This window comes from Notamacropus eugenii, chromosome 6, assembly GCF_028372415.1.
Source record: "Notamacropus eugenii isolate mMacEug1 chromosome 6, mMacEug1.pri_v2, whole genome shotgun sequence".
Lineage (NCBI taxonomy): Eukaryota > Metazoa > Chordata > Mammalia > Diprotodontia > Macropodidae > Notamacropus > Notamacropus eugenii.
In genome coordinates this window covers 252,426,791-252,441,332 of record NC_092877.1, presented here as the reverse complement: position 1 = coordinate 252,441,332, position 14,542 = coordinate 252,426,791, and the positions used below count along the sequence as shown (strand labels likewise).

General features: G+C 33.8%; 1 long non-coding RNA gene across 1 annotated transcript in view; it reads right to left on the bottom strand.

Moving 5' to 3' along the window:
- The window catches only part of LOC140512796 (uncharacterized), a 201,601-nt gene that overhangs the window by 137,503 nt on the left and 49,556 nt on the right, over positions 1–14,542 (bottom strand). Inside the window, exon 2 of the long non-coding RNA XR_011969920.1 lies at positions 10,171–10,249. This is a non-coding gene — a long non-coding RNA (uncharacterized lncRNA). The remainder of the gene's footprint in view (positions 1–10,170; positions 10,250–14,542) is intronic.

Below are 14,542 nucleotides of genomic sequence, written 5' to 3'. Positions count from 1 at the left end.
GGGAAACATGGTTACAGGACAGGGAACCTAGAGACTTGCAAAGGTGGGATTTCAGAATTTGACTATGACATTACTATGAGTTTTACTCATAGGATTTCTTTTAAGTGGTAAATGGTGGATTTTTTTTTCTATTTTTACTTTCCCCCCTTGTTCTATTGCTTCATGACAATGTTCTTTAATTATTTCTTGTATTATTGTACCAACATTCTTTTTCTCATCATAACTTTCAGTTAGGATGATTACTTTTTATGTTTTCTCTTTTTCATCTGTTCTACAAATCTGTTGTTTTTCTTATAAGATGTTTCACTTTCTCTTCTATTTTTTCATTTTTCATGTTTTGTTTAATTATTTCTTGATCTCTTATAATTTCACTGGCTTCACTTTGCCCAGTTCTAATTTTCAAAGTGTCATTTTCTTCCTTAAGATTCTGGATCTCATTTTCTAATTGGTTAACTTTCCTTTCATAACCTTCTTGTTTTTCTTGTTTTTTTCCATTTTTTTTTTTTTTTTTAGTTTTTCCTCCACCTCTGTCATTCGATTTTTAAAGTCATTTTTTATGATCTTCCATGAATTCTTTTGGGGCAGGGGACCATTTGACATTACTCTTTGGGGGATTCTTTACTTTAATATGCTCCTCTGAGGATTAACACTGGTCAGTTTTATTGCCACAATAACTTTCTATGGTAGTTTACTTTCTCCTTTGCCTCTACATTCTTTTTTATGGTAATAGCTTAATTTTTGTAATCACCTCTAGCCCTCGACTGTGGGAAATGGTGCCTCTTGGCCAAGATCTTCTGTTCGCCCCTCTCTCCTGAGACCAAAGTCAAACTTCCAACCTCCTATAAGAAACCACAGGCAGATGTTTTCTGCCCATCTCCTTCTGCACTCACCAAACATGTGATGGTCCCTTCTTATCCCCTCCATTTTGCAGCACTACTGTGTCTGGCATTCCTTGTTAGCAGAGGTTCACTTTATCTTTGCAGTCTCAAACACTCAACTCCTCTCTTTATCCAGGGGTAAAAGTTCCTGTAGCTGGGGTTGATGTATTTTCTCAAACAAACAGGACTTGGCAGTTGTTATTTAAGGTGTTCTGCTTGCTGTTAAAATGGAACCTAGCTTGGAGGTGTTTACTCTTCACAGGGACCAAACCTGTTCCTGGGATTTTTTTTCAGATATTCTCAAATTGTCTCAGGAAAATGCTGTTGTTCCCCCTATTCTTATTTATTTCCACCTTTATTTGCCTGAAGGTTCAACTCCTTTGTGGGAGAAAATCTTAAGAACTTGGAATTTCCTGACCAATTCCACAATCTTCCCAGGATCCTATCCCTCAATTACTTATGTTTAACATATATATATATTTTTTAATTTGAGTTCCGTATTTTTTCCTTCCTTACAACTTTTGCCCCTTCCTTGAGACGGCAGGAAATTTGAAATAGATTATACATTGCAGTCATGCAAGCATTTCCATGTTAACCATGTTGCTGGGGAAAACATGTAGACTACAGAAAATAATAATGATGTTTAAAAGGTATGCTTCAATATGTGCACTTCATCAGTTCTTTCTCTATAGGTGGGTAGCATTTTTCATCATTGGTCTTTGTAATTGTCATGGATCACTGTATTACTGAGAATAATTAAATCATTCATAGTTGATAATTATACAAGATAACTTGTACTGTATACACAGTTCTCCTGGTTCTACTAACTTTGTATTAATTCATAGAAGTCTTCTCATGTGGTTTTTAAAACCATCCTGCTCATCACTTCTTATAGCATGATATGCCATCACAATTATATATGACTATTTATTTAGCCATTTCTCAATTGATGGACATCCCCGCAATTTCCAATTCTTCGCTACCACACACGCAAAAAAATAACTGTTGTAAATATTTTTGTACAAAAGGTCTTTTTTATTTTACTTTGATTTCTTTGGGATAATATCTAATAGTGATATTGCTGAGTCAAAGGATATACACAGTTTTATGACCCTTTCAGCATAATTCCACATTGCTCTCCAGCATGGTTGGATTAATTTACAACTCGACTAATAGTGCATCAGTGTCCTTTTTCCCATACCTTCATCCAATATTTGCCATTTTCCTTTTTTGCTATATGAGACAGTCTCAAAGTTTTGAGGTGGTACTTCAGAGTAGTTTCAATTTTCATTTCTCTAATCGATAATAACTTAGGGCATTTTTCATAAGATTATAGATAGTTTTGATTTCATTTTCTAAAAACATTCTATTTATATTATTTGACAATTTAACAAATGGGGAATGACTAGTACTATAAATTGGACTAATTTCTCTATATGTTTCAAAAATGAGACTTTTATCAGAGACTATATATTTTCTCCCCATTTTTTCCTTTCTATCCAAGCTTAACTGCATTTCTTCTATTTATGCGAAACCATTTTAATTTTATGTAATCAAAATTCATTTAATATTCCTCTCAATATTTTATCATAAATTCTTCATTTTCTCTTAAATCTGACAGGTACAATATCCTATGCTTTGACAATTTGCTTATGATAACACCCATTATACCTAACTCGTATATCCATTTTGACCTGATCTTGGTATGTAGTATGACATTTCAGACCATAGCTACTTCTGTCAAACTGCTTTCTAGTATTCACAGAAGTTGTTATAAAATAGCAATTTCTTGTCCCAACGTCTTGAATTTGGGGGTTTGAGAAACATTAGATTACTGTGATTATTCAATATTGTGTATTATGTGTCTAATATACTCCATTGAGACATCACTCTGTTTCTGCCAGTATCAGACTGTTTTGATGATTAATGCTTTGAAACAAAAGAAATATGATACTACTAAACTAACTTCCTTCACATTTTTATACTGATTCTTTTTATTTTCTTTTTAAATATTTATTTATTTTTAGTTTTCAAAATTCATTTCCACAAAATTTTGAGTTCCAAATTTGCTCCCCATCTCTCCCCTTTCCCCACCTCAAAACTCCGTGCATCCTGATTACTTCACCCCTCAATCTCCCCTTCCTTCTATCATACCCTACTGCCACCTTATCCCTATCTTCTGTCTTGTAGGGCAAGATAGATTTCTATACCCCATTACCTGTATTTCTTATTTCTCAGTTGCATGTGAACACAATTCTCAACATTTGTTTCTAAAACTTTGAGTTCCATCTTCTCTCCCTTCATCCATCCCTACCCATCCCCACTGAGAATGCAAGCAATTCAGTATAGGTTGTATATGTATAGCTTTGCAAAAGACTTCCATAATAGTCATGTTATATAAGACTAACTAGATTTTGCTCCATTCTGTCCTGCTCATCATTTATTCTATTCTCTCTTTTGACCTTGTCCTTTCTGAAAAGTTTTTACTTCTAATTACTCCCTCCTCTCATTTACCCTTGCTTCTATCATTCCTCCCCACCCCCATTTATCCCCTTCTCACCTACTTACCTGTAGTGTAAGATAGATTTTCATACCACATTAAATGTGCATCTTAAACCTCTTCTTCAGCCAAATGTGATGAGAAATTTCATTTTTTCCCTCTCATCTCCCCGCTTTTCTCCTCCATGGATAAAGCTTTTTCTTGCCTCTTTTATGAGACATAATTTGCCCCATTCCATTTCTCCCTTTCTCCTCCCAAAATATTCCTCTCTTACCCCTTTATTTTATGTTTTTAGATATAATCCCTTCTTATTCAACTCACCCTGTGCCCTCTGTCTATATATCTATAGATATCTATATCTGTATCTATGTACCTGTCTCTCTCTCTCTCCATATGTATATATATATATATATATATATATATATATATATATATATATATATATATATATATATATATATATATATATATGTGTGTGTGTGTGTGTGTGTGTGTGTGTGTGTGTGTGTGTATGTGTGTGTGTGTGTATAATCCTTCCAATTACCCAAATACTAAGAAAAGTTTCAAGAGTTACAAATATTATCTTTCCATGTAGGAATGCAAACAGTTCAACTTTAGTAAGTCCCTTATGATTTCTCTTTCCTGTTTATCTTTTAATGATTCTCTTGACTCTTGTATTTGAAAGTCAGATTTTCTATTCAGTTCTGGTATTTTCATCAAGAATACTTGAAAGTCCTCTATTTCACTGAATGATCATTTTTCCCCTGAAGTATTATACTCAGTTTTGCTGGATAGGTGATTGTTGGCTTTATTTCTAATTCCTTTGACTTCTAGAATATCATATTCCAAGCCCTTCAATCCCTTAATGTAGAAGCTACTAGATTTTATGTTATCCTGATTGTATTTCCACAATACTAAATTTTTCTTTTCTGGCTACTTGCAATATTTTCTCCTTGACCTGGGAACTCTGCAGTTTGGCTACAACATTCCAAACAGTTTTTCTTTCAGGATCTCTTTCAGGAGGTGATCAGTGGATTCTTTCAATATTTATTTACCCTCTGGTTCTAGAATATCAGGGCAATTTTTCTTGATAATTTCATAAAAGATGATGTCTAGGCTCTTTTTTTGATCATGGCTTTCAGATAGTCCCATAATTTTTAAATTATCTCTCCTGGATCTATTTTCCATGTCAGTGCTTTTTCCAATGAGATATTTCACATTATCTTCTATTTTTTCATTCTTTTGTTTTTTGTTTTTTTTTTGGTTTCTCATATCGTCATTAGCTTCCATCTGCTCCATTCTAATTTTTAAAGAATTATTTACTTCAGCAAGCTTTTGAACCTCCTTTTTCATTTGGCTAATTCTGCTTTTTAAAGCATTCTTCTCCTCATTGGCTTTTTGGACCTCTTTTGCCATTTGGGTTAGTCTATTTTTAAAGATGTAATTTTCTTCAGCAGTTTTTTGGGTCTCCTTTACCAATCTATTGACTCATTTTTCATGATTTTCTTGCATTACCATCATTTCTCTTCTCTTTCCACTACCTCTCTTGCTTGATTTTCAAAATCCTTTTTGTGCTCTTCCATGGCCTGAGATCATCACATATTTATTTTGGAGGTTTTGGATGCAGAAACCTTGATTTTTATGTCTTTCTCTAATGGTATGCATTGTTTTTCCTCATCCAAAAAGATGGAAGAAAATATCTGTTCACCAAGAAACTAACCTTCTATAGTCTTATTTTTTTCCCTTTTTTGATCATTTTCCCAACAAGTTGCTTGACTTTTGAGTCCTTTGTCAAGAGGAGCATATACTCTAGGGACCTGTAAGTTCTCAGTTCCTCCAAGGTGGCACAATCTAGGGAGAGGTGTTTGCTCCTCTGCTGGCCTGCTCACTGGCCACCAAAACCTTTTCTGCCCAGAATCTGGAAATAGAATTCCCTCTGTACAACCACTTCCAGCTCCACCAAGCAGGCACTCCTCATCCTAGGGTGGCCACTCAAGCCTGAGATTCATATCAATAAGTCATTTCCCCTGGAGTCTTTAGGCAGAGGGCTCTATAAATGTACATTACACTGTAATGGTTGCTGCCAGCAGGGCCAGAGTGCATTCCATTCTCACTCAGATGAAAAAGCTTTCTCACTGACATTTGAAGCAGTCTTTGACATTTGTGGGTTAAGCAATCTGCAAACCATAGCTACTGCCTGGGATTCTGCTCTGAGGCCTTTTTGGGTCCTATACATGCCTCACAGAGTGTACGGCCAAAGGTGGGCTGGGCTCCAATATGTGCTGGTGCAATAGGCCTTTCCTGTAGGCCTTCTAGGCTGTCTTGGGGTGGAGATCTCAGTCACTGTATAGTTTTGGGGCTTCTGCTGCTCTAGAATTTGTTTAGAGTCAATTTTACAGGTATTTTATGGGCTATGGGGAAGCGCTTTTACAGGTCAGTCCTTTAACTGCACCATCTTGGCTCCACTCCCTACCACTTCCCCCAGGATTCTCTTTATTTTCTTGTCTTTCTATGTTTCTTAAACTTGCTATGATTTTTTTTTTTTTTTGTAGCTCTGTAAAATATTTTTTGATAATTTGTTATGGCACTAAATAAGCAAATTATTTTAGGAAGAATTGCCATTTTTATTATTTCACTTGGCCTATATATGAGCCATTAATTTTTCCCTGGTTGTTTAGATCTGACTTTATGTAAAAAGTAAATTTTGATTATATATCAATATATATTTGTATATAATATTTATATAAATAATATTTATAATAACAAATAATGTTTATAATATTCATATAAATATATGTTTCATATAATCCTTGGGTTTGTCTTGGCAGTGGACTGTGAAGTATTTTATATTGCCTGCAGTCATTTTATGTGAAATGTCTCTTTTTATCTCTTCCAACTAGATTGTATTGGTCATATATAGAAATGATGATGATTTATGTTACTTTATTTTCATAGTCTGTAACTTTGTGGAATTGTTAATTGTTTGATCTACTATTTTAGTTGATTTTCTAAGCATACCATCATATCACTTGCAAATAATGATAGTTTTGTTAGTTCCTCTTTGTTTATTCTAATTTCTTCAATTTCTTTTTCTTGCTATGCTGCTAAGCATTTCTAGTACAATACTGGGAACTAGTGGTGATAATGGGAATTCTTACTTCACACTTTTAATTTTTGATACTGGTAGCCTGGTTTTGTTCTTTAAAAAAAAAACCCAACAATTTAACCACTGGCTTATCTATATTATTGTATTTTACTTTTTCCTGAAACCAACTGTTAACTTTTTTTTTTTTGGCAGGGGGAGGGTGTTTTTTTGTTTTGTTTTTTTTTTTAGTTCAATGGTGTTCTTACTTTCAATTTTATTAATCTCTCATTTGATTTTAAGGATTTCCAATTTAGTATTTAATTAAGGATTTTAAATTTCATTTTCTATTTTTAACTGCATGCTCCACTCATTGATCTGCTCTTTCTCTATTTTATTGATCTAAACATTTACAGATATGAAATTTCTCTTAGGAAAGGAAGCTTTGGCTGCATTCCATAAATGTTGGTGTATTGTCTAATTTTGGTAATGTTTTTAATGAAATTACTGTTTTGATTATTTGTTATTTGGCTCATTCTTTAGGATTAGATTATTTACTTTCCAATTAATTTTTAATTTATGTTTTCATGACTATTTATTGAATATAATTCTACTGCATTTTAGCATGAAAAGGATGCATCTAATATTGCAGTTTTTCTGCATTTGGTTGTGAGGTTTCATGCTCTAATGTATTGTTAATTTTTGAGAAGGTGTCATATACTTCCTGTTCTATTTTCATTCAATTCTCTTTTTTTCTAAAATTCTATTAATTTCATTAGCTTCACTCTTAATTTTCTTATGGTTAGTTTAACCTAGTATTGAGTTGAGGTCCTCCAAGAATTAGAATTGTATGTAATTTGGTGCATATATGTTGATTATTGATATTACTTCAATATTCATGACATTTTTATCAAAATGTGCTTTTCTTTTTTTAAAATTAGGTTTATTTTTAATATTGCTTTTGCTAAAATTATGATGGCTATATCTGTCTTTTCTTTGCCTTATTTGCCTCAGATATAGCCTAACAGATTTTGCTCCAGCCACTAAATTTATTCTATGTGTGTCTCTTTCAAGTGTCTCCTCATAAACAACATATTGCTGGATTCTGGTTTTTGTTCCATTCTGCCATTTGCTTCCATTTGACGGGTGAGTTCACTTTTTTCACATTAAATGTTATGATTACTATTATTACCCTAACAAAGTTATTATTACTTACTAATTTCACTCCATCCCATTTTCCCCCTGTTTGTACTTCTTTTTTTCTTTTAACTCTACTCCTCGTGAAAAGTAGGTTTTGCTGCAGGCCATTATCTCCCTTTGTCTGTGCCCCACCTATTCCATCAGGCCTACTCAATTTCTTTTATGCTCTTCCTCTCCTACTTACTCTATAGGGTAAGACAGATTTCTATATCCAATTGAATGTGTTATTCCTTCTTTGAGCCAGTACCAACAAGAGTAGGTTCAGATATTATCTGCCTTTCCCATCTTTCCCACCATTAGAAAAATGTTTCCCTTCCTACCTTTTTTGTGAGGTAATTTCCTCACTCTTCCTCTCTCTTCCCCTTTCTCCCATTGCATACCTATTTCTCACTCCTTATGTCTTTTTCTAAATTATCTCATCATAGTCAACTCACACTGATATCCTCTATCTATGTATATTTCTTTTAACTGCCATAATAATGATAAAGGTCTTCTCAGTTACAAGTATCATTTTCTTATATAGGAATGTAAAAAGTTTAACCTTATTGAATCCCTCATGGTTTCTCTTTCATGTTCACCTTTGTATGCTTCTATTGAGTCTTATATTTGAAAGTAAATTTTTTTAGTTCATCTCTGGCTTTTTCATCAGAAAGTCTTAAATTCTTCTATTCAGTGAATATCTATATTTCTCCTGAAGATTACTGGATAGGTTGTGCCAAATAGGTTATTCTTTGTTGTGATCCACCTCCTTTGTCTTCTGGAATATCATGTTCCAAGCCCTCAGACCCATTAAAGTGGAAGCTGAGAAATATTTTGTGAACCTAACTGTGGCTCCACAATATTTGATTTATTTCTTTTTGGCTGCTTCTATTTGACCTGGGTCCCCTTCACCTGCAAGTGGTATTGCTCATTTTGACCTAGGATCTCTGAAATTTGACTATAATATTGATAGGAGTTTTTTTTATTTTGGGATCTTTTTCAGGAAGTGATTGGTAGATTCCTTCAATTTCTATTTTACCCTTTGATCTAGGATATCTAGGTTTTCTTGATATTTCTTGAACATGATATCTAGACTTTTAGTATGGATTTCAGATAGTTCATTAATTCTTACATTATCTTTCCTCAATTTCTTTCCCTCATCAATTGTTTTATTTTGTTTTCATCAATGAGTTATTTAACACTTTCTTTTATTTTTCCATTTCTTTGATTGTTGTTTTAATGTTTCCAGCTATCTCACGGGGTCATTAGTTTCCATTTGCCCAATTCTAACTTTTAAGGAATTATTTTCTTTCAGTGAACATTTGTACCTATTTTCTGACTTGGCCAATTCTTGTTTTTATGGCATTCATTATTTTTTTAATGGATTTTTATGCCTCCTTTACCATTTGGTCAATTCTAGTTTTTGAAGGTATTATTTTCTTCAGTTTTTCTTTTTCTTCCTTTACTTAGTCATTGATTACTTTTTTTCCCAAGATTTTCTTAGACCAGTCTCATTTCTTTTCTTAATTTTTTCCTCTAACTTTCTTATATAATTTCTAAAATCCTTTTTGAGACCTTCAAGGAATTCTTTTTTGTTTTTTTATCCTGAGAACAATTCATATTTTTCTTTGGAGTTTTGCATATAGTTGCTTTGACATCATTGTTTCCCTCTACATTTGTGTCTTGATCTTCCCTGTCACCATAATAACTATCTAGTCAGGTTCTGTTTTTTGTTGTTTGGTCATTTTTCCAGACTATTTCTTGATTTATTTTTTATATTGTTTTAAAGTTGGGCTCTGTTTTCAGACTGGGGGAAGCACTGTCCTTAGCCTCAGGTGTTTCTTAATATTGCTTTCACAGTTAGCTCTTGGATTCTGCGGGTTATTAGTTCTTCCAAGGTGATATGATCTAAGGTTATGTGTTGTCACTGCTCTCCTTTCCTGTATTTCAGAATTTATCCAGCAAGACACCTTGGTTCCCTATAGTTACCAGCACTAGCACCTCTGCTAGTGGGACCATGATCAGGCCCCTCACTCTGCTGTACTTGCAATTACTTGTGATCCCCTTTGAATTGGAATTGACTAGATTTCCTACTCCCCATAAGTAACCACAGCTATTCCTCTCCACCCTGGATCTGTGACAAGTGTCCTTTGTCCCCTTCACTTGCAAGTGGTATTACTCCTTTTGGTTCTGGATCTGTGTCTGGGTAAGGCAACAGGCTCCTAAACCCAGGAGCAACAAAGGGTCCTCTGCAATTCTCTTTCAGCCCAGCTGTCCAATGCCCTGCACCATGCAGGGGCTGAGAGTTCCTGAAGCTGTTGTTGCCACTGCAATGTGGAACACTATACTTGGTCCTCATTGAATTCCAGGTTTAGCCACCAGTATGGTGATTTGGACTTTTCCTTCTGATTTTCTACGTTATCTTGAGCTGGAAAACTATTTCACCTGAACTTTTGCTAATTCTGCCACTCCAGAATTGTATTTGAGTCATTATTTTAGAGCTATTTGAAGGAGACTTTGGGAGAACTTACCTGAATGCTTTTATGCTTTGCTATCTTGGCTCCACTTTGCCCATGATAGGGAATTTCAAAACATTTGTCAGATTTCACACTAGAAAAAAGGAAGATCATATTATCATAAGATATGAAAATACAAAGTTAAAAATGATTTCTTCATATTTGTATTTACAATATAAAGACAATATTTAATGCTTTAGTACCAAAATTATTTTAAGGCTTCTACTTTCTAACATTAAGGATGGACTTCTAGACATCCATGGTTTTGTTACCCAATAGAAGCCTAAGGATATAGACACTTTTCACTTGGTGGAATAAACTAGAAATGCATCAACAGATAAGAGTAAGAAATATGTATCTCCTGTGGCTATATTGGCAATTCCAAATCTACTAAGTGATGGAAAGTGCTACATTTATAGACAGAGATTTGGGAGAGAACTCAGAGGCCTGAGAATCTCATAGGATCATAGATACAGAGCTGGGTGTAACTTTAAAGAACATTTATTCTTAACCTATCATTTTACATATGAGAAAACTGAGAAGACCCTAGGTGGCTGAATGACTTACTTGCTGAAAAATACACAGAAATATCAGAAGTAAAATCTGAACGCAGGTTTTCTTACTCCAAAGATGTATTTTTCTACTGCTCCATACCATTCTCCCCTTCTTTAGTCTTAGCCTTCTTAAAGTAATTGTAATTGATTATATTTAATTTCATTCTTCACATTATTCAAATAATTTTTTCGATGTTATCTCATTATAGTCCTGAGAGGTGGGAAGGTCAAGATTTATCAAAATACATGGAAGATTCATAAGTACAGGATTCATGAGTAAAGCCTAATACGCTATCCAAAAAATATGAGACATTTTATACTTGGTGAGCTCCCACTGGGAAACAGATTCAGGTAAAAAATTTACTATATGATTGAAATGGAACATAATTGCACAAAGAAAAATGACAAATATGAGAAATTCAGAGAAATATGTGAAGACTTATACAAACTGATGCAAAGTAATTTGGCAAGAACCAGAAAAGAAATATGGACAAAGATTTCAATGATATAAATGAAATCACTAAAAGGCAAAGTCAGATTATTGTAGAAAGACATCAGTCTTGATCCCAAAAGTCAACCTATTTTACTTTTCTCTTTAGAAAGTCAAGGAAATAGAGGAGTAAAATGTTGCATATGCTTTCAGATACGGTGATTTTGCCAGTCATTTTTATTTCTTCTTCACTGTCATAGAGGTGGGTCCAATTGGGTTATTGTATCACAATAGTAATGTCTATTGTGTACAAAATAAAGCAAGCAAAAAATTCATAGGGAAACCTGACACTATTACAGGAAGGTGTATTTGGTTCCTGTAGTGTGTCATATCGAAGATATGACAAAGAATCTGCCAAAACTTATGAAGCCACAGACTTCTACATACTGTTGATGAGTCAGTAAGCAAAAATGACATAGCTAGAAGAAGGCTGGGGTATACTCTTAATGAATTTGAAATTCTATAATGGAGTACTTTGGAGAAGAGATTTCACTTTCAATCCCTCCTTGAAATTTAAAGTCAGGCTGTTGGAAAATTGTACTTAAGTGGAATATAATTAAATAATTTGATTTTTTGTATCATAGCATAAATTTCTAGAATATGAAATGTGATAATACCTAATGAGGTCTGGGAGAAAAACCTTTCACTAATGATTTGCAAATTTGACCAAGAAGTCTTGGAAATGAAAATAAGCAAGAAGGAAAATATCCACATAAATATGTAGAACCATATTTCACTAATGTTTTTATTATGTTATAAAAATTAATAATATAGTTGTGTCCTGGTCAAACTCCTTGTTCTCCCTTGAGTTGAAAATCAAGTCAATCTTTCTTGAAGAGAATAATTTGTGGAATGGGTTTATGATTTTAAGTTCCAAATAGAGTAATTTGCATTTTATCCTAGTGACAATAGGTCAGGCATGGGAGTTTCTTTTAGAATCACAGAAGTAAAAAGTTGCAGAGACATAAATACATATGCATGTACACACATGTTTATATGCATTTATATGTACAAAATGTGCATATACACATATGCACATTTGCATATGACAATTAGCCTTTTAACTTTTGCTTAAGGAACTACAACATGTGTACCTCAAAGTTGCAGGTAGAGGGTAAAAACTAATCATCTTTTAGTGTTTCATTTCACTTTTAGAAAGCTCTAATTGTTAGAAATTTTCTTGACATCTAATCAAAATTTGCTTCTGTAAATTCCATCTATCCACTGTCTCAGTTTGTCCTTGGACCAAACATATCAATAGCTTTTCCTCCTACACTTGGCAATCTTTAAATACTGAAAGTTAGCTCTCATGACTCCTTAGATTTTTTTCTTTTTCCTGGATAAAAATACGCATTTCCTCCAACTGTCCATAGGTGACATGAACTCAAGGCCCTTCGCCATCTTGACTGTCCCCCTCTGGACAGTTTCCATATTACATGATGCCCAAAAGTGAACACACAATTCCAGATGAGGTCTGTCCAGATCATCATATAGGAGGACTCTCACTCATATTCCTGAGGATTCTGCCTCTCTTGATGCAACCTATGATTACATTAACTTAATTGACTAGGATGTTCCACTGCTGAATCTCATTGAACTTGAAATCTATCATAATATACAGATTCTTTTCAGTCAGTTGATATGTTCAATGATTCCACACATCAATTTGTGAAATTGAGTTTTTGAATTCAAGACTTTACACCAATCTCAATTAAATTTAATCTTACTAAATTTGGTCCCATACTCTACCCTGTCAAGATCTTTTTGATCCTTCACTGTCATTCAGTACGCTACTTACCTCTACCAACTTTGTGTCATCTGTAAATTGGATATTCAATCTATGTCTTTAACCAAGTCACTGACAGATATGTTCAGCAGCACATGTACAATCACAGTTCCTGAGTCTGCTCCAAGGTTAACTTCTTCCTTATCAATATTGAACCATTAATTTGTCAGGCCACCCAAACAGTTCTGAATCCAATTAATATATAGTCTACATCTCTCCATATTCCTCAAAAGAATGAAAAAAGATGCATTATCATAAACTTTCCTAAAAGATAAACTCTATCTACAGCATTCTCTTTAAATAGATTTATTTAGAAATTCCATAAAATTATCTAAAGATACTCACTAACTATTTCTTTAAGGATTTGTTTGAGAATTTTCCCAGAAATCGAAATCAAGTTTGCTGGCCTTTAGTTTGAAGGCTTTGTTCTCTTTCCTTTTTTTAAAAGTAGGACAGCAGTTTCTCATTTCCAATATTAGAAGCAGCTGTCATATTTTCCATGATCTTTCACACATTGCTGATAGTACATCATCTCTATCAATTCATTGAGCACCTGTACATGCAGTTCATCTGGACTAGACACTTTGAAATCATTAAAGGCAGCTAATAGAACAAAGAATTATTGATGACCTGAAAACTCACACGGGAGGCAGTATCCAAGAAGAGAGGGTTTTCAAAGTAGTGAATATTGAACACATCTAATAGGGTGAGAACTTGAGAAATGGCCTTTAAATTTGGCAATCAAGAGAGAACATGTAATTTTGTAGAGAGGAGTTAAAGTTGAGTGATGAGGTCACATTTCAGATTGCAAGGGGTTAAGAAGTGAATAAAAGCAGAGGAAGCAGAGACAATGAATATAGATCGCATCTTTCTAGTAGTTTGCCTATAAAGGGGGGATAGTAAAATGAAAGGATGATAGTGTCAAATGAGAGCTTTTTTAAGATAAAGGAGAAGTCAATATATTTATGGGGAACAGGGAAGGAACAAATTGATAATGGAATTTTGAAGGCTAGAGAGAAGATGAGATCACGGGTACACCGTGGTGAAGAGAGGGAACACTTATCCATTGGAAAGAAGAATAAAGGAAGACAGATCAAGAGTTGATCACAAATGCATAAGAGAGAACTCATGACAAATGATCTATATATAGAATACCATGATTTGCACTAGAGACCATAGTTTAAAAAGGGATTAATTAACTGAAGATTACTTAAACAAGGTGACAAAGGAAGCAATAGAAAACCCCATTGCAGAAAGAAAGAAAAAACACTAGATTAAAGCCAAAACACATGGTTTTGAATCCCAGTTCTGCATTTTACTGCCTGCATTATATTGGGAAAATCACTTAATCTCTCCAATTTATCTATAAAATGTAGAGATTATTCTAGATTGGAGGTATCAAACCAGTCTGGACTACAGGCAGTAGGCAAACCTCCTGAGTGGGGAAATCCAAGAGATTAAAATGTAATTGGGGTATGTTTAACAAAATCAATAAAAATACAATAAAACAAAAACATTGTTAATGTGTGATTATCTCATTTAATATGTGACCTGTAG